The sequence below is a fragment of the Eptatretus burgeri genome, chromosome 7 (genome assembly GCF_056783735.1).
Source record: "Eptatretus burgeri isolate ZD-2024b chromosome 7, Ebu_testis_v1, whole genome shotgun sequence".
Classification (NCBI taxonomy): domain Eukaryota; kingdom Metazoa; phylum Chordata; class Myxini; order Myxiniformes; family Myxinidae; genus Eptatretus; species Eptatretus burgeri.
In genome coordinates, this window is record NC_140967.1 from 67,560,518 (window position 1) to 67,581,910 (window position 21,393).

The 21,393-nt window shown below is 43.8% G+C and overlaps 1 long non-coding RNA gene across 1 annotated transcript in view; it reads left to right on the plus strand.

The window, feature by feature from the left end:
- The window catches only part of LOC147023466 (uncharacterized), a 36,521-nt gene extending 16,399 nt beyond the window's left edge, over positions 1-20,122 (plus strand). Inside the window, exon 3 of the long non-coding RNA XR_015060200.1 lies at positions 19,273-20,122. This is a non-coding gene — a long non-coding RNA (uncharacterized LOC147023466). The remainder of the gene's footprint in view (positions 1-19,272) is intronic.
- The last annotated feature ends 1,271 nt before the right edge of the window (positions 20,123-21,393 follow it).

The following is a 21,393-nucleotide window of genomic DNA, read 5'->3' on the forward strand; positions in this document are numbered from 1 at the left end:
TGCACGTCAAACACCAGGATGACAGTTTGGAGCTGAGTCGAGATTCGAACCCTATCTTGACGGCTCAGAAGCGAGTGTGCATATCTAGACTATCATGCCAGTCCCATAATTATCAAACTGTGGATCAATAAAGAGTTCCAGAAGGAAAGACTCGCTGATCAAATCATGGAAAGACATGTTGTCGGTATCACGTGTGGGCTGCAAGAATTCCACAGCAACCCCAAGCTCAAAACGATTCTCACTTGAAATCAAGACTCTTCAAGATCTTTCTCCATCCTTCAAAATTGGATGACATAGGTTGGAAGCTGCCTCAAGCATGACCTATTTTCATTAAATATATACATAGTCTTTCTGGATACAACTCTGAAGAAAGGCACAAGGTTTGCAGCTTCCTTAACGCACACAAGCTCGTAGTTTCTCTTGTGATACTCTCCACTGTCAGGCATCACCACTCTTACTTTCTCTGCCATCCACACTTCTTCAGCCCCACTGGGTTGTTTGCATTCATCAATCAACTCACCTTTTGTCCTTTCTAACGTCAGGCTTTCCACTGACTTCCACTCTCTGGTTCCATTTTCTCCCGACTGGAACTCCCCGTGTCTGTCTAATCTCATTGTTCTTTCCAGTCCTTCAAAGTGGCAGCTCATCAGCACCTGTCGACCCCTATATCTATTTGTGATCTTTTGTACTCTTTCTAATCCCGTTTGGCTGTTCATTTCGTTTGTCCATCTGTTTCTTTCTTTACCCTTTTTTTCTTTGTTGTTTTGCTTTCCCATGACAAATTTCACTGCAAACGTAGTATAATATATATGTATATGTATATATATATATATATATATATATATATATATATATATATATATATATATATATATTCAACGAAAGTTTTCAGGAATTTCATGAGAAAACGTTTGAGACGAGGCCCAAGTCATGTGTCATAAAAGTTACAAAATGAACAAATAAATAAATAAATTTAAAAAAGATTCAAACTTTAATCCAAGTTGCCAAGTTGAGAATGATAACTTTATTTAGTTGTACTGGATTTACAAAACATTGTATATGAAAATACTCATTCCCTGTCTCTAAGTTCTTAACAGTCAAAGTACATGATGGAATTCAAGTTTCATTCAATGCTTTCTCTGTCCCATAAAGAAGATGATCGTTTGATTCTCCATGACATAGTCGGACCAAGTAGTGATTGATGGTTGTGATGTGGGTGGCCCCGATTCAATAGAGCTTATTCAGCAGCACTGCGGGTATCGTCAGATTTCTATGGCTACTTATTCACAAAACGGTAGACATTTCTTAGCAATGGAGTTTAAAACAAAGCTCCAGAGTTTAAGCCTTCAGTTGTGGATTACTAGGCAGTAGATCTTCTGGCTGAGCTAACTTTGTACCTCCTATGAATAGCATTCAAATCACAGCATCTTCGTCAGTGTGACGATATCTATCTCCCCCCCCCCCCAAGTTTACGCAGGAGCACTGGTTGAGAAAGAAAACATTACGTAAACATCATACAGTTTCGAGATTACACCAGGACTTCCACTCTTTAGCAAATGCATGCTGTGCCATATGAAGTAAGAAATGTTTGTAAATACCTTATATAATTACACTATTTCGGTTTTGGACTAATAATTGTTCTTTTATAGAATATTCTGCATTAAGAGGAAATCTCAATGACCAGGAGTCCATTGCCTGTAAAGATATATTTATTGGTTAAAACTAAAATGTTGAATAGATTTACTGGGGCAAGATGCCCCCTACTTTGTACGAACATCCTCTTCAGTTGTTTTTGTTCAATATACTAAAAATTCTTCATTTGAAACTAACTGTGATAATATCAGCCAGAGAGCCCGCTCTGTCACACATACTGAATGTTTAATCCCCTGTTCAGGATTGTGAACATATAACCACTACTGAGGAGGTTGTAGGGTGAATCTTGCCCCACTTATCCCCACAAGGACATAGTACCCTTCCTTACTTCATGAATTAACTCTGCATGAACAAGTGTGATAGATATACTCAGAGAATGGAGCAAATTAAGTTAATGAGAAGGAGAGGGAGAGAAGGGAAATGAGGTCGAGGGAAATGTATATGATTTAAGGTCGATATCACAAGTCGGGCATCAAAAGTTCTATCATTTTTATTTTCTATGTAAAATGTAGATGTAAAATGGAAATGAAACCCCACTCTACGGATATCAATAACATTGCATACCTACAATGTAATCTCATAAATTGAAGGCTTCCAGCAATCAGTTGTGTCGTCATTATGAGTCGTGTGGTTTTAACTAGACACTGACAATTTTGCATGCTGTAACATCGCAATGAGGTACAGAGTTTTGTGTGGTCACAAGCAAGGGTGGGAAGAGCACCATTAGTGTGAACACATATGGCTTGTGAGTCATCAAGCAAAAATTGGTTGAAAGATAAATGCCAACACAAGCATTCAGCACTTGAAATATGCAATTGATTAAATTGATTAATTACCTCCTTAAACATTTGGACTTCTGGGAAAATAATGGCAACTCTCCCAGTTTTATCCCGTGCACACAAAGTGAAAAGCAGGGTTAAGTAATTGGTCCAGGTCCGTCCACCTGTCTTATTAGTTTATGATCGAGGAACACCTTATTTAAGTTGAATTTTATACTTTGAACATGAATCAGTAAACAAACCTGCCGTTTTACCATACTTTGGATCAGAATTTGTGCTGATCGCACAAGCGTAGAGAGGAGTGCGATAATATTTTACTCTGCCTGTCTGGCAGTCAAACAAAATTGAAACTCATTCCAAACAGAAAACGTACTGCTTTTAAGGACGTCATAACGGACACCTATGACTTGCACAAATAAGAAATGTAACGTGTTAAATAGGGTGATGTAACAGACACTACTCACTTACCTTCACAGAAGGTCATCCTCACTGTTACCACCAACAAAGCACAATTGATAGACCTCATCTGTGAAGACATATCACACAAGGATGACTTCAAGCAGCACAACATTGTTGTCAGTGGAAAAGACCCTGTACTATTGGAACCCCCCCCCCCCAAAAAAAAATAACCATGGTGTGCTCATCAGGTCAGATGACAGGATATGGCTTCAACTCAGCAGGAGGGGGATCGATTACCCTCATTGTGCAGCAAGTTGCAAGTGTGGAGGCTCACAGATGACAGACATACAGGGTGTTCCAAATAGACCTGGACAACTCTGGGTTTTCAATATATTTAGTACCACAAATGGTACAATACCCTTTTGTTTTATAATGATACAGAAACTCCAAGTTTTCTATCTTTTGAGGTCTGGTGGTTTAATGTAAAACAAAATGGCGACTCCATAAGAAAAAGCTCAGTGCGTCGAACGGTTCATCGAGACGAGATCCGACACGCAAGTTTCGCAAAATTTCTGTACAAGGTATGGAAGGAATCTGCCTTTGCGGACTATTATCAGAGAGTGGGACAAGAGGTTTAAGGAAACTGGAAGTTGTCAGAAACAAAAAAGTACCGGTCGACCAAGCACAAGTGCAGCAGATGTTGAACGAGTGCATGAATAATTTCAACAAAGTCCCAGAAAATCAATCCAATGTGCATCCAGAGAACTGGGACCACCAACCACCACTGTACACAGGATTTTGCATAAAAGACTGAAGCTTTATGCGGCAAGGTGCAGATTCTGCAGGAACTCAAACCAAATGACGGACCCAAAAACAAGGCGTTTGCCTTGGAAATGCTCAGTCGCATAGATGATGATGAAGATTACCTGAAAAAAGGTCATGTTCACAGACAAAGTTCGCTTTCGGGTATCGGAGAAGGTCAACCGGCACAATGTGAGGATCTGGGGCTCTGAAATCCCCTACGTGGTCATTGAACACATACGCGCCAGTCCAAAGGTCAATGTGTGGTGTGGCTTATCATAAAATACCTCAACAATTCACATGAACATGTTGGAAGGATTCGCCTTCCCACAGATTGAAGACCTGCAACTCTATACTTTTCAATAGGATAGCATTCCCCTTATTATGCCTAAGTCATTCGAGCCATTCTGAATGAAAAATTTCCTGGTCGCTGGATTGGCCAAGATGGACCAACCGCCTGGCCCCCACGATCAGACATAACCCCCTTGATTTTTTCCCCCTTTGGAAGTCATTCGAGCCATTCTGATGGCTCGATGTTGGTCAAAGATGTTGTCTACAACAACCTCCAGAGTCTTCATTCTTAGATCACAGCTGAATGCACACTGGTGGACACAAACATGCTAACACCCAGGCCTAAAGCCTGAGGACTGCCGATCTGTGCTGCTTTGTGCAATGGCGGTGCATGATTTTATTGAGCTGGAGTGAGGCCAGCTGGACACTGACCCATATATAATGTGTGATCTTTTCTAAGTTTAAAAAGGGCATAACTCTGTGAAAAATTGACGAAATGCCCTGAAACTCAAACTTTTTCTGTATCTTCTCATAATAAAGCCATGGACCAAGTTTCAGTTGAAACAAAAGTCTGGAAAACCACAGGTGAGACGGATGGACAGATGAAGAGCAAACCTATCGTCCCCTCCGGTGAAACCGGTAGGGGACTAATAAGTGGAGAAGAGTTTTTCAGCACAATTGATGCCGCATCAGCGGACCCAGACCCACCAGTTTTTGATGCCGCACCAGTTTTTCAGCACCAGCGGCCGCAGCCTGAAAGTAAAGAAGATGAGAGTTATGTCAGTAATAAGGCAAGGGTCTTTCAGGCAGAGTAGTTAATGCATGGTATGGTCTGCCAAAAATAGTAGCAGTATAAAGAATAAATAGGTTTAAATTGGAATTAGATAGGTCCCTCGATGCATTGAAGATGGAGGGATACAGGGATATTGGCCGGACTTGTAGGTAGCTAGTGTGAAGATGGGTGAAGGTTTCTGGTGTTGGTGTAACGCAGGCATGATGCGACAAATAGTCTCCTCCTGCACAAAAGTCCCTTGTGTATTCAAAGTCTGAAAAGGATACATGAAACAGGTGCTGTCAGTATTAGAAAAAGTCATGGTAGATTGTAACATCTCTCTAAAAGTGCTGTTAATTATCTCAAAGTGTTCTTTACTTGATCGACGGCAGCCTAGCAAAGATTTTGCCAACAACCCTAACTGCAAATACAAGGAGAGACTCAAAAACAGTCAGGTGCACAGCATGAAGTGGTCCTAGTGGATGTGCAGCTGCACAACCACTGCTGAGAAGAGATACCTAAAACCAAAGGGTTGAAATGGAGATTGTATGACAACATAAGATGAGCAGTGATGGAGATGTTTTGTGTTTTTTGAGAGATTAATCTATGTGAGTTGTTAGCAATAACCACCTTCAGTTTGTTTGTTGTCAGGGAAGAGCATGGTATTATAGTCAATGTATAACATTAACAGTGAAGCATGGTGGATAGATAGTACAAGCTTTGTGTTGCATCTCAGTTAAGGGTGTTGGACATATCTACAAAATTGAATGCATTCTTCTTGATGACAATCACAGCCAGATTGTGATCCATCTTTCCATTCCATAAAGAACACAAATTAGCTACACATTCATTTTCTAGCGAAACAATGATCCCAAACACACACACAAACGCACAACAAAAAAAATATGTATGATCATATATGATATCTTGATAAAGAGGATTATGGAATGTGCACACCTTGACTTGACCTACACAAATTCTTTCGGACTATACAGAAAACAATGACAAATGGGGTGCAAGAAACTCGATTGAATTGTGGGGACTTAGATGGGATAGGTGTATAAACATTCCACAATTTAATGTTGATAAAGCATACGGCAGCATGAAGACAGTGTAATGCTCTGTGTAAAGCAAAGGGTTCATGTATAAAATACTAGTGTTTGATAGGTAACTCAATAGATTGGAAACGTGTTGTACACTAGTACCTTTTCTTTTCTACTTTCCATAATAATCAGTTGCATAATTAGAGTACCAGACTTGGTGGTGTAAGGGTGAGAGCATCTGCTCCAAGTCTGGCTGGTTGGTGGTTTGAGCCCTGGTCGGGTCATATCAAAGACTAAAAACGGTATGTGCTGCTTCCTCGCTTGATGTTCATCATTTAAAAGGATAGAGCATTGACAAAATGCTGGGAAGGCAGTGGAAAACCACCCAGTACAACACTTGCCAAGAAACTGCTTTGGTCGCACCAATGCTCTGTTAAGGGTATGGTACATCATCATCATAATTAATGCATTCACAATCTAGTTCCAATCACTTCATTTTTGAGACATGTCAATGTATCGCTTGTGCATTTCCAATACAGTCTGTTGTTACGGGTTCCGCGGGTCTGGGTCACGAGGGAGCGCTTCTCAAACCCACTTCCCGACCTATGAACCCGAAGCCGACAAGCTGCAGATTACTCTGTGGCACGACGCGTTGCTCAGCTTCCACAAATGCTGTCTGAGACAATCAACTTAGGTAGGGTCCTTGCATCCAAATCCCGCATTACCTTCTCGGCAAATTAAACCCCCCAGATAAGGCCTGCGCTCTCAACACCCTACTCCTACCAATCAGTGGTTGAGCGATACCCTCAATGAGACATTGGCTAACACTAACCAAAACAAAACTGCGGGGCAGAACTCCCATGCACTATTTACACACTGTCTAACCAATGCAGGAAGAGACGATCGGGAAAGTTGGAAACGGTTTATCAAAGATTTAGCAAAAGCAGGTATTTACAAAGCAAAAACAGTATCACAAAGAAAGATTTTACCCCAACACGTAAGCCCTTCAGTCAGTCATCTTTATCACCAATCTACACACACAGGTGCCTCAAGCATTTCTGTAGGAGAGAAGAAAGGTTGACAGACAGAGATGAGAAGTAGGTGGAGTATGATGTTGATCCAGGCCTCATCCATACGCGAGTCACAAGGCTCAAGCTCAAGGCATGAGCCATAATGAGTAGAGCATGCGGTGCGGATGAGTGAGAAATGCATGCAAGAGGTGCGGTGTATGCGGGTGCGTGTAATGTGAGTTCTGAAAATAACTGCTATGGACTCTGTTGACACTCCGCAAGCATAGAGTCAAGGAGGTGTGTGTGTGTGTGTGTGTGTGTGTGTGTGTGTGTGTGTGTGTGTGTGTGCGTGCGTGCGTGCGTGCGTGCGTGCGTGCGCGTGTGTGTGCGTGTGTGTGCTTGTGCTTTATGGTGCAATGGTGTAGGATGCATGCTTAAACATGTAGGGAGAGAAGTCAGTTCTGGGGAGAATCACTGTTCACCCTTTTTATGCTTGAGAGTTTGTGGTTGGTTCTACAAGGCACATCAGAGGGACTGTCCATATGGAGGCGGTGACCACACCTGGAAGCCCACATCTCCCTGGTCCATTTGCCTGCTGCTCTGCGCCTGTCCCGCAGGTGTAGTGGTTGGTGTTGTTTTCCTCAAAGCTGCTCTCTCGAACCAACTCGACTCAAGCTTTTCTCTCCCCTCATCAGAACTGGCCTCAACTCTGCTCTGCTCTGAGCTGAACTGCTCCATCAGGGATCTCATCACCCTCACTTTTGTCACCTTGCACATCCGCTTTTCGTGATCCAGCCATGCCAATTGGCTGGTGCTCTGCAATCCAGTTATCGTGATTGGTTCCAGTGATGTGATGGATGGGGCTGCTGGTACAACTCTTGTAGCACTGGTGGCGCAGCAATAACAATGCTAGTAGTGCTGGTGGCATGGCTCTGCTGTGCAAAATGTGTTCGATGTATGCTATTGAGGTGTTACTGAATGAATTTGTGTGGTTCGTGGTGTGTTTTGTGGCATGAATGTGGTTGGAATCTGTAAAGAGTTGAGAAGTGCTTGAGAATAAGGTTTGAGTATGGAGTTGGAGAATGAGGAAGAGAACAATGGGGATAGTTCTAACTACATTTACAATACATCTTTCCCACTAAAACGAGGGAGAGGGGTAATTTAGCTAAACAAAATTGCTACAGATATAACTACATGAGGGAACCTTTTTGTGTTGGATTTGTCTCCCTGAGATCTTCCAAAACCGCAACAGTATGTTACAGTTGAAATGAAATGAGGGTAGAAGGATACTTCACTTTAAAGTGTGCTTACCTCTAAACTTTGTGCTCATTGTTCCAAGCCGCAATGGGGTCGAATTTGACAAGAATCGCCATCCGGTGTAATGACAACACCATGCTGTTCATCATGAGTGGTGGAGGGGGTGTTAAATCAGCTGTCCTGCTTATGAGTAGGTGCTTATGATGATTAAAATAATATCCCACAGTACCTTTCAAAAATATAGGCTTTTGGGTCAGTTATGGTAAAGGTCAAGGCCAACATATGTCCATACTCAGGACGATCAAGACAAGTCATAATCATTACTGCCTGAGGTCAAATCCTGGACATGTAGCAACTCTCTTTCAGGGCTTTATCAGTTAGGGCAGAAATATGGAATTTGGCTAAGATGTTGGCACACAATGGCCGACTCTTGTGAAAGACACTGCAGGATAATTTCACATCTTGCAAGCAAATGTTTAATAGACAGGAAATCAAGCTTAACCATCTCTCGAAAAGAAGGTGCACAAGTTTATAAAAAATTTAATTCCCTTACAATGAACTTCAATGCAGAAGAGGAGGTCATTAGCAATGGTTACCAACATATGATTGTTTGTCAGTGCTCTATCCTTTTTAAATGCTGGGCGTCGAGACAAGCAGCAGCACATACCATTTTGAAAGTCTTTGGTATGACTCGGCCGAGGTCACGTTCAAACCACCAACCTCCCAGAGGCCAGTCTCAAAGCAGATGCTCTAACCGTTACACCACCAAGTCTGGTTACTGATGGAACATCTTGCATTCTAAGCGGGGCCATTGTCATAGTGGGGTTGGGAATCAAACCCAGATGAGAAAATTCAAAAGGCAAGTATACTTCTTCTGAACTATCCTGCTAGTGTTGGGCCAGTTCACTGGAAAAAAAACCCAAAATATCTAAACTTGTCCATGGTAAATGTGTTGATGTGCAGCAAGAGGTTAACCATTCCATCCATCCATCCATTGGGACCATACTCTGTGTAGAGTGTTGGTGCTGCCTGAGCAGTTTCCTTGGCTATTGGGTACAATCCTGGACAGGTCGCCACTCCGACACAGGACACCAGCAAGCTGGTACTCATTTTGCCGACCTCGGAAAGATGACAGGCAGAGTCAACCCCACCTGGTATTAACTGAACAGCCAAGTAGGATTCAAACTCAGGATCCTAGGATCTCAAGCCTACCACCCTAACCATTAAGCCAACACCAGGAAAACCATTCTGCATAGCAGGTAAATCTAGATGAATACTGATACAGTCGAATGAAATGCATAAACGAACCAGGTGTACACTTGATATCCAGTACAATGTATAAATGGGATGACCTTGTGACCTGCTGCCAAATATCTATCTGTCTATATATATATATATATATATATATATATGTTACACTGATTGCAATTTGGATTGTGCAACTACATTTTCTGTAAGATCTCAATACAACATTCAGATGTTAATGTAATAGCTAGAAAATCCAAACAGAATAGTTCGTTCGGAGCAAAGGTTGCAAAAGGCTGTTTCACGGAACTCGAAAAATGCCAAGGGAATAGGAATAAAATGTCAGGCTTCTTATCATGATGTAATGCTGAGTTCCTTGAGAGTCACAGCCGTTGTGCAAGTACTGCCACCTTGTTTGCCCTCCCTGTGACCTCTACAGTGGTCAGACCAAACCGACAGCTTGGATAATCGCAACGCGGTGAACTAATTCCGCTTTAAATCATTTTTATTGCAGATGAGTGCTGCCCGATGATCCATTGAAGACATTATAAAACTCCGTCAGGGATGAAAGATTTTTTATGACCGAGAAAAAAGGCGTGTTCTCTCAAGTCATTGAAAACCGCAACCACTATTTCTAAACTCTTGGGTTTCTAAGAGCTTATTAAAGTACTACCGACCTCAATAGACCGCTGCGAATGTTAGATAACTCACAAATGGTGGATAAAAGTACGATGTACGTGCGTGTGCCTTTTCCTCACATATAGTAACGACAGAGCTTTGCTCGGAGACGTCTCTTCGTTCCCATATTGTGCAAATTATTGTCTGGCTGGGGAGTGTTTGAGTCATTGTACAACAGGACTAGTTCACTAAGAGTAAGTGCAGATATCAGCTTTCACCTCCTCCCCTAGTAAACAGAAAAGGTTTAGGATAATTCAACAACCCCAACATCATTTGGACCATTTTATTAATCACTGCAAAATATTTTTTTTACTTGTACGTGGTTTTCCCCCACAGTAATAGTTAATACTGTTGCGAATCTGGAAGCCATGAGCACACAACATTCAGGTCCTACAGCTCAGATATTTCGATAGCTCCCTTTCCTTAGTCTAATGGGTGAATAAATGTAAATGCGCTGTTAGTTACTTTGATAGTCGGGGTTTTCTTTCATTTTCACAGCCCCCATGACTGCGACAGCGTCAGCATCACCTTCACCTCGCTCTGACCGACGCCATCGTCTACGTGCGTGTCAGCACGTACGTGGACGGAGCTCACGCAGAATACAGTTCCTCTGGCTGTTTGGTGGGCGGAGTTCAAGGAGCCTCGTGGCGACCCTCGACCAATCAGCGTGCTACGGGTGGGGTGACCGCCACTCGGCCAATCAGATCCCGCGACAGGAGGAAAGGGGTCCGCGTGACGTCATCATGCCCCCGGGCCAATCAATGGACTTGCCGCTCGTTTTGGCCAATGACAGGGCGACGAGCAGTTCTGCACTCCAAAACTGTCCAGTGAGGGAGAGCAGATGGGGCGGAGGCGTCCCCCCCCCACCGGAGACAGGGTGAATAAGGGTGCGGCGCGTTCGGACTGAGACCCTCTTCCTCCTCCTCCTCATGATCAAGATCTTGAGAGACACCATCCCCCACGAGAGCTGCGAGGGTTGCGCACCACGTCACTGCCGACAACACCAAGGGAGAGATTGGGAAATCCTGCCGCCAACAAGAACAGGGAGGGTGTGCGCCGTCTCTCTGAAGATACCGAGGAAAGGTTTTGGTTGCCGGCACGAGCGCCGAGCGGAGCTGAGGAGGTTGATCGCGCTCGCCAGTGTCTGGATTTGGCTCGCCTCTCGCTGGTGCCCGGTTCGACTCAGCGCGAAGACCACACGAGGTGGATAGGTCTGAGGCAGAATCTGGTCTTCAGCTCGCCCTTTCCCTCTGAGCTGGAGGCCTCAATAAAGACCACTTTGGGTCCGTTTCTTTTGTGTGTGTGTGTGTGTGTGTGTGTGTGTGTGTGTGTGTGTGTGTGTGTGTGTGTGTGTGTGTGTGTGTGTGTGTGTGTGTGTGTGTGTGTGTGTGTGTGTGTGTGTGTGTGTGTGGCGCGCCAGTACAGTAAGTAGGAAATTGTATAAGTGCCTTGCTGTACATACGTGCTTCTCTATATTCGGATAACTCTGCTTCTTACATGCCCCCCTGCTCCATTATAAATAAACCCATGTGTTAAATGTATCGGATCGTTTTTGTCTTTCTTTTATTGGTTTAACACGGTGCATGTTTAAGAATTAGCCAGGCGGTTGCTGCTGTAAAGGGACATTTGGACCGACGGAAGCTAGGTGGCCGTCCGCTCCGGTCGCACACGGTTCGAGTACGCTAGCGGCTCGTTCCATACGAGCATCATCGAGGATGAATTTCCCCGGTAGTTGGACGACGTGGGTATTTAGGTAAATTGAAATTGGCAATCGACCCTACCCCACGTGGTCGATCTATTGGCGAACTTCAGTCCGATAAGGGACCAGTCGGCTCCAGAGTTATCTGGGGTGACGACTATAAATTCTGGGTGATCCGTGGAGCCGACTCTACTGCTCCATCTCGCGGTCGTGCTCGCAGCCGATACCCGGCCCAGCAACAATACTACGTGTGCCTACCTGGCTCTTCACTGAGAGACAGAATGGTTTAATCAGACATAATGTTGTACTTGATAAACATATTTCATGTCGATGTGTGAATGTCAATCAGGATGTAAAATGAAGTGAAACATGTGAAAAATACACCTTTTATAACATGTAATTGTTATCCCTGGGCTTAAAACTTTTTTTTATCAAAAAAGCCCCCAAAACTGGGGGATATTGTAATTGGCTCTGTCTGTCTGTCACACCACCTCTTAAACGGTTGGGGAAAAATTAACCAAATACAGCAGTGGATTGTCAGGAGGAACCGAAACAGACAAAGATGGAGTCATTAGGAGGAACCTGGATAGGATTCAGGTTTTGGCTGAAACTCTACCCTCAAATCCATCCAGGCACAGCCAAGTGAACCTTACAAAAATTTGCAAGATTCACCCCTCCATAGACAAAGAAAAAGAAAGAGAGATGGAGGACAAAAAGAAACCACACACCAACATAAAAAAAACACACACAAAATAAAAAAACACACACAAATATCCATGTAATATCTACTAATCCAAGGAATGGCTGAACATCGTGGCTTCCATTGCATCATTTCACCAAATCGAATGTTGTGACCTTGTGATGTCTTCTTGCAGCTCTTCGCTCTGATGTATTTTTCCTTTCTTTATTACTGTATTTCAAGGACAGGTGGCCTCGCCAAGCCGCACTTCATATCTTGCCCTCGTTCCTCGGTTCAGTGGCCCCAGGAATAATGTGACGTGTTTACTACAACATGACTGTCTGCAAAGAAAATGAAGCAACCAATGTCAGGATGAGAAGAATGGCGGTATTCCTTTAATCTGCCACGGCTGGTTGATTGTGAAGTGTTCGCTTGGAAACACAAATGCGATGCGAGCAAGCTCTTGCGGTTTGCGATGCATTCGCTGCAACATGATGGATATGGCTTCTCACCAAACTTAACTACAACGGACCGTTTACATATTACGTCCTGCTCCTCCTTCAGTGCAGCACGAAGCTGTGGGGCAGCATCACTGGCTGGGGGCGCAGCTGTGCTGCTGATGCAGTGCCCCCTGTTACCGGCACAATGGTACTCATTTTGCCGACCTCAGAAGGCTGACAGGCCGAGTCAACCCCACCTGGTGTTAATTCAACGGCCAAACAGGGGCTTGAACTCAGGACCCTAAGCTCACTCTTAAACCAGCCATCTAACTGTAAAGCCAACAGCAGCAGGCCTCCCACCCACGCCACACACTAACCCTTCCTAAAGATTCTATAATAATCGGATCAAATGTGATCCTACAACACGCATCCCCCTCCCCATTTCCGAACACCTGGCCCATACACGACACATACAATACCTCACTATGAAATAATTGCCTTTGTAGCTTTTAAGAGCTGCAAAACAGACTTGCAGTCTATAATAATTATACAACACAAGTGTTGACAGACAACAGTGCATGAAGGACTTTGATTTCCATGATTGCATCAAATAAATATAACATTTAGGTTTCCCCCCCCCCCCCTCTGCCTGAGCAATATGGATTTTTTCTGTTTACCTGGCCACATGGAAAGTTAAACTGTTTTTTTTTTGTTGTACACCTTACTTGTCCACTTTGGAACAATCTACAATATTACTGATGTAAACGTGGCGGAATCTTGACCAGCACACCATATGTTTGATACATATTCCCTTCTCATTCCTGTGCCCTCTCAACGTCCTTCCCTTGTCTTCACTATCTTGGTCTTGATGGACGCTTGTACGAACCAGTGAGAGCGTTGCACGACACTCACTCATTTCGGATATGGATAGTCCATGTTATTGCACTGTGCACATTTCTCCATTCCATTTACTTCTTTTATTCAATTCCGTTTTCTCAGTTTACTCTGCACTTGCCTGTCCCTCCTACCCCAGATCTTCAATTTCTTGTGCCAGGTAGATAGTCCCTTCCTCGCTAGTTCCTCATTACACGGTTCATTTTATAAGGGGGTTTTGCACAGACTTGAGCAATGTAAGAATCAGATCCGCTCTCCATTTTTCCCCACCCGTGTGCCCTTGACCACCATACATATGCCATGATGTCAATGGCCTCTGACTGGCAGGATACATATATGTATATATATATATATATATATACATATATATATATATATATATATATATATATATATATATATATCTCCCCTGGGTTGCAATCTCGGCTATTCGTATCGCCCCGGTGTTCCACAGCCAGGGTGATTGATCAACGTGTGTGCCGGTCCCTCCGGTGGACATTAGACTGGGCATCCCGTCTGTCAGCATTAGTCGGTCGACGTCAGAAATCCAATGGTGTTCTGTGCGAGGATTCGGTGAGTTATTGCCAGCATTAGTATGGTTGGAAAGGAAGGAGAGAAAAAGGAGCTATAAGTGAGGAAGGATTGGGAGTGGGAGGGGTTGGGAAGGGAAAAGCAAAATTAAAATTCTGCTATTCTTTAGTACTAGCAGGTGTACCCACCACCACCTGTAAAGGGGCTGTCACACCTTGACGTTTTAGCCAGCGTATGCAGACGTATGAAAATTTTGGCAAATACGCTGGCACACGTCAAATACGTAATGGGTAAGTTTTGTATACGTTAAAAGCACGCTGAAGCACGCTGGCATACGTCGTAGTACGCCGAGCTCGTCGACAAATTTTGTGCATGCTCAAAATTTTTCGACCTATGCAAGCGTATGACTCACACGTTCCGCATACAATGGCCATAAGTTGTAGGCACGTTATGCGATCTTTGACACACGTTACTTGTAAGTTACTCATAAGTCGAAACACGTCGAGGTAATATTTAGCATACCCGAAACTTATTTCTAACCTATGAGTAACGTGCTTTGAACCTATGTGTAACGTATTGACATCTTCCTGACGACCACAGAACTTACTGAATGTGTTTCTAACTTACATCTACCGTATAATGGCGTATTGGCAGCGTTTAGGGGAATTGGTATATAAAAATGGGGTTCACAGGAGGAACCCGTCAGTGTTTCAGACTCCATGGTGAGTAGATGTCCATGTCATCCGAGAGATGGAGGATCCGGCAAGGATGAGAGGACAATACCTACTAGCTGTCCTCCAACATCAACATGACCTCATCGATTTGACACTGTACCAGTTGCATGCCAATAGAGCCAGGAGAAGAAGAGGTGAACGGAGGAGAAGGAACTGGGTGACCTCTCCATCAGAGGGTGAGCATGATAGGGAGGGTGTGGGTGATGATGGATCCTACTTGCGTCCACGTCCACGGCCACTGCCAGGAGACTTCTTGGTAGCATTTTTCGAAGTTTTCTTCAGCATGACGGTGATGTTGACACTTCGATGTCTAGTGCGGTTATGATTTGAATCGTCAAGCGGAAGCCTTTTAATAGGCTACGCCACATGATAGTCGGCGATACGCTGCCGCGCGCTATGCATAAGTTAGACTATCGTTGGGCATAAGTTGTGAACGCCGACAACACGCTAAGCATTCGTTGGTATAAGTTATCGAAACGTTCTGTGTACGTTACTAATACGTTATGCATACGTCCAACTCGTAATTATAAGCCCAAAACTGAAAAAAACGGCTTTCTAACTCCCAACACATGAAATATTCAGTCAATGAGGGAATGGACGCAATGAGCAGGTTTACATTCACACAAGGACATTTATTATAATGAAACATATATGCAATTAAATAAGGCAAAACACGTATGCAATTATACAAGCAACAAAAGCACGACAAAAGAACGACAACCGTCTACTTATTATGTACAGTCATTTACACTTAACAGCAGTTGCTACTTATTCGACTGGCCCACGGACACACGTACGCACACACCCACACACACAAGAAATGGTGGCTGAGGTCTTTAATCACAAGCTCCAGCTCAGAGGACAGGTGAGCTGAAACTCAAAGCCTAACTCGAACCTCTCCACTTCGTGTGGTCTTCAACTTGTCCTTTTCCGGGCTCCAGCGAGAGCGAGCTGGATCCAAATCGCCATGAGCCGCGTTCCTTCCCGAGCTCCCGCGAATCCTCCCAAGCTTCTCAACACGTGCCGGTGAGATGAGGTGCCGATCCTTCCTGTCGATGCATCGCTTCCCCGAGGATCCAACTCCAAGAAGAGGCCGACGCGTCGCACCAATCCGGGAAACAAAATGGAGAACAAAAAGCTTCACGAACCAAGAAGAAGAGGAAGAAGAGGAAGAAGCCTCCACTTGCAGCTCGAGCCGAACAACCGGCTCAAGTTCCTTCTAAAACAAAGCAGCAGCCGAAGCTCACTGAGCCAGCCGAAGCAAAAAGCTTCCGAAGGCCTCAAGCCAAGCAAGCTAAGCAGGACCCGATGGCCTGCTGAACGACTGCTCTCGCCGAAGCAAAAAGCTTACTCCTCCCACGGGACTCAGCACACGAACTCTGCACACGGGACTCAGAACGGGACTCTTCACGAACAAAGAAAGGATCTCCTCTTTATCCTTCCCACCCCCTCCCCCGCACCCGGCGTGACTCATGCCCTTGTGATCCACCCCCCCCGCTCAACCACGGGTGGGAGGGAGTTGTTGTCACGGGATGGCAGGATTCTTCTTCCTCTTTGCAGAAGAGGGGGAGGGACGTCTCCATCGTTTCGTTCCCTAACTATTAAATCGATCCGCAGCGCATCGAATCGATCTCTGAACATTTAAACAATGAAAGGTGAGCTATCTAGGGAACATGCACTTATCGACATAGCTGACTCAGGGAATCTGTATGTTGTGTGCATTTGAATTCCAAATTCGTAACAATATACACACACACACACACACACACACACACACACACACACACACACACACACACACACACACACACACACACACACACACACACACACACACACACACACACACACACACACACTGATGCTTCAAAACATTCACGACACTATATTTTCTCGTATTGCTCAGACAAAGCCAAGCCAGACATCTATACAATAGCATAACAATTCCCTGGGACAAACTGCGATGTCTGTGCACCGGTTTCTGATCAAGCAAGCCACTGCAGTTGTTTTCCACTCACTGTATTCACGACATATGGCTTCAAGTGGCTTTTGACTGTTCTTAAAGCTGCAATTCAGACCAAAATCAAGGCTTCGATTATTTGGTAATAATTATTCAAATAATTTCTTTCTTACATGCTTTAAAAGGAGAGTGAGCAAAGCTGCTTTTATCAGAAGCTGAAGGAATAAATTCATCCATTCAAGACAAGAGTTTCATGACGTAGTAAGTTTTCAATGACCTTTATCATTACCGTACATACTTTACAAAATATAATCAATCAGAGAATGGTTCGATGATAACAAACTTACCTTTATTCGACATTACAAAATACAACCAATCACTTTGCTGATGGGAATATTAGGAGGGAGGTGGGGGAGGAGGAGAGGTGAGGGAGCGAGGAGAGAGGGGAGCGAGGAGGGAATGTGGAAGGGGGGAAGTGGGGAGGAGAAGGGAAGGCAGCATGAGGGGAAGGGAAGGGAAGGCAGCGTGATGGGAGAGGAAGGGAATCCAGCATGAGGGGAAGGGAAGGCTGCATGAGGGGAGGGGAAGGCAGCATGAGGGGAAGGGAAGCCAGCGTGAGTGAGGGGAAGGGAAGGCAGCGTGAGTAAGGGGAAGGGAAGGCAGCACGAGTGAGGGGAAGGGAAGGCAGCGTGAGTGAGGGGAAGGGAAGGCAGCGTGAGGGGAAGGAAAGGCAGCGCAAGGGGAAGGGAAGGCAGCATGAGGGGAAGGGAAGGCAGCATGAGTGAGGGGAAGGGAAGGCAACGTGAGTGAGGGGAAGGAAAGGCAGCGTGAGGGGAAGGGAAGGCAGCATACCGGGGCATTACAGGGCCGATAAAACATGCCTAAACAGCAATGATTTCTTTTGAACCGCCAGCTTCTATAGATGAGTAATGCTGGGTGTGAGCATTTAAAATCCATGCTATATCAACCCTGTATACACACTCGCACATGCAGTGACATTTGCACCCCTGAACATGCTACATTCAGAGGAAGCCGTTTTAAATTAAAAATGAAACCATCAGTCCTGAAACAGCCCCCCCCCCCCATACATGTTCCTCCAACCTCGTCATAGACAATACAAAACATGCATGCTCACTTGCGATATACTCATCCTTTCACTCGAACATGTACACAGATTCTCACCGGCATGCTCAACTTTTCCCACACTTGCACTGCACGGACATTAATGAAAGATCCCACAATGCCCTTCGCGAAGAGTAGGCAAGCCATCGCCGGCACCACGAACAAATTCCAAATTCCTCCCCTAACCTATAGGAGTCAGGCATTGCATCAGCGGCACAGCCGCCCTCAGCCAATGATGTGACTCACAGCCTTCTACTGTATACAAAAGAAGAGGAAGATGGACACTGGATGATCTTTTAACGGTTACTTTGCGTTAGCTACTTATTTATCAGCTTTGGTGGTTCTTTGGTATTCTGGATTTTCTCCTTTTCACTTACCGTATTTTCCAGTGTTTAAACCATGGCCATGTATTAACCGCCCCCCTGTTTTATACCCTCAAAAAAGAAAAAAAAAAAACTTTTCCGGTATTTAACCACACCCAGGTTTTTCACCCTAAAAAAATGAATATATTGATCATTTTCTTTTCTGATCGAGATCTAAATATATTTGTACATTAACGTTTGTACAAAAGAGTATTAATTTGCTAAAAACGTGTCTCGGGATGTCTCCAGACGTTTCCGAGCGTGACTTTATTTAATTTCCGCACACGGTTATTAAAACGCTGTACAAACTTTTAACCTGAACTGGTTTTCACATCTTAAACAGCGGAATTGAGCTTAACAGAAGTTCCAACTGCGAAAAAAGTGTCAATTTAGAATATAATTGAAATTCATCATTGATCGTTTTTCAGACTGATTTTTTTTCTCGATCCGTGTATTAACTGCATCCTCAACCTTTACTTTTTTGCCGATAAAAAAGTGTGGTATATCGGTTAAAATTGTACTTTTACCTTCCTTTTGTTTTAATTTCATGTATCGAGGAGTGGATTCATAGGAAGGGAAAATGTCTCAATGTGAAATGTATAATCCTTCATTTTAGGTCTCATCACATGTAGTTATATTGGGTGAATCAGGTGCTGTGTCAGAAGTTGATAGTGCTATGACATTTTGTATTATGAGACAGCCTGTCAGATATTGAGGTTGGTGCAAATTCTGTATCAGGAACAGTATCTCTGTTGTATAAATATATTTGTGGGGCCCAAAACCCTGCCAGGATGTTACTGGTCATCCTATCAATGCTGTATTCATTGGCCACTGATAGAGTTGACCTGCCACTTGTCACATCTCTAGTGCTTGCTACTAATTCCATGTTATCTACAACATTTTACCCCTGTCTGTTTTTGTAGCTTGTATGACCTCAACATGATGAAGCCAACTGAAGACCAGAAGGCAGAACTTGCGAGAAAAAGAAAAAAAAATGGACATTTGCCAGAATTTGTTGGTAGAGTGAGTTGCTACAAGAGCCGTTGCTCAAATCACCCTACAGTGGCCATTTTGAAATGAATGTTGACCCCATATGACATAAACCTCCAGATGAGACTTCATTCATTTCTCTAAAACATAAAGTACGTACAGTTATCCTAGAATAGAGAAACCGTATTGCTTTTGTCTTTGTCTGTTTCAGTGTAACATGCTGCCAATTTGAATCGTCAAATTTCACTTGGGATGACAAATAATCGCTCGTGTTGATATTGTTTTTGCACCGTGTGCACAGGTGGAGTGTGTCCCAAAACAGAAAAAGTGTAGTGATGGGCTCCATTGATAGATGGCATGCTCGTATCAAGCAGGTATTTTGTTTCCAAGAAACAGGGTGTGGCTCAATTTACCTGCAGATCCCACTCACCTGACCAAGTGTTTGTCCATTGTGTACTAATGTCCTTGTACTTCATCGAGAGGCACACAGTCTTTGTGTCCTGCATATGATTAATGTATGTAATGATTGTTTGATAAATGTTATATGTTGTTTTTTTTCTTCTAATGTATGCCACGTTTAGGCTATCACCCAGGTGTCTAAAATAAAGTCTGCCATGGTGTTAATAACAAGTCCCACCACCACCCCTTCTGCCCCACTCCCTCACCCTCCTGCACCCCTTACACATCCAACGCTTATCACAATCAGATAACACCCCAGAGAACCTGGCTAAGCTCTGTCCAAAAGAATGCAGTGGTTCTAGCATTCCATGTCTAGCATACCAGTTGCCCTTTACATGACTTATACATGTGAAATGATGTGTATGTGTATGTGTATGTGTGTGTGTGTGTGTGTGTGTATGTGTATGTGTATGTGTGTGTGTGTGTGTATGTGTGTGTGTGTGTGTGTGTGTGTGTGTGTGTGTGTGTGTGTGTGTGTGTGTGTGTGTGTGTGTGTGTGTGTGTGTGTGTGTGTGTGTGTGTGTATGTGTGTGTGCAGATGTTTTCTTGCAAACTCGTCCATTAAGTCAGTTGTTTACTCTTATTCGATCTGATTTTATCCTAACAGAATGCATGGTGGTATGAGAGGTAACTCGTGGTTGTGGGGAGCTAAGTGGGGGTTAAGTGGGGGAGTGGAGGGAGGAGTTGAAATGGAGGGGTGATGGAGGAGTGTGGAAACGTTTGCTGAAATGGCTCTGGCTGTTGTCAGGAACAGAATGACATGATGACGTGGGAACACTGACACAATGAGTTCATCCACATCACAGCTAATGTAGGTTTAAAACATTTAGGACTAGAAATAAACCAATTATGTAACATTTTTACAGGAATGACTTTGTCTATTTCTCAACATATGACTGCTTGAAGTCATGAAATGCTTTCCTGTCGGCCTCTCGCATAATATGTTGCACTGTTTCAGCTCATGGGACTCAAACAATTTCCAAGTGAGGCCTAGTATTATTATTTATTTATTTTTTAAACACCATGATAGTGCTGTATTGTGCCTAACAATTAATTGCTCCAGACCAACAGTAATTTCTAACAATCAAACTTCACGATGTCAATCATTACGGTGGCAAACTCGGTGGCATAATTGTATAGAACATTTGCTCTGAGTCTTGGAGGTTGGAGGTTTGAATCCTGGCCGAGTCATTACCAAAGAGTTTTTAAATGATACCTGCTCCTTGCATGATGCTCAGCCTTTAAAAAGGATCAAACATGGACTAACAACCATAGGTTGTCAACCATTGTTCAGGCTTTGGTTTGCCCAATGACCTCCTGCTGTGTTGAAGTTCCTTGTAAGGACACTCTATATTAGTCCCCTACCAATTTCACCGGCGGGGACTATAGGTTTGGTCTCCGTATGTCCGTCTGTCCATCTTTCCACCTGTCAGTCCGTCCCACCTGTGGTTTTTCAGACATTTTCCCCATACCCTTTAGCATATGCAACTGAAACTTGGTACATACCTTTATTATGAAAAGTTCCATAACAAGATGGAGTTTCGGGGCGTTTAGTCAATTATTTTTTTTACAGAGTTATGCCCTTTTTGGAGTTA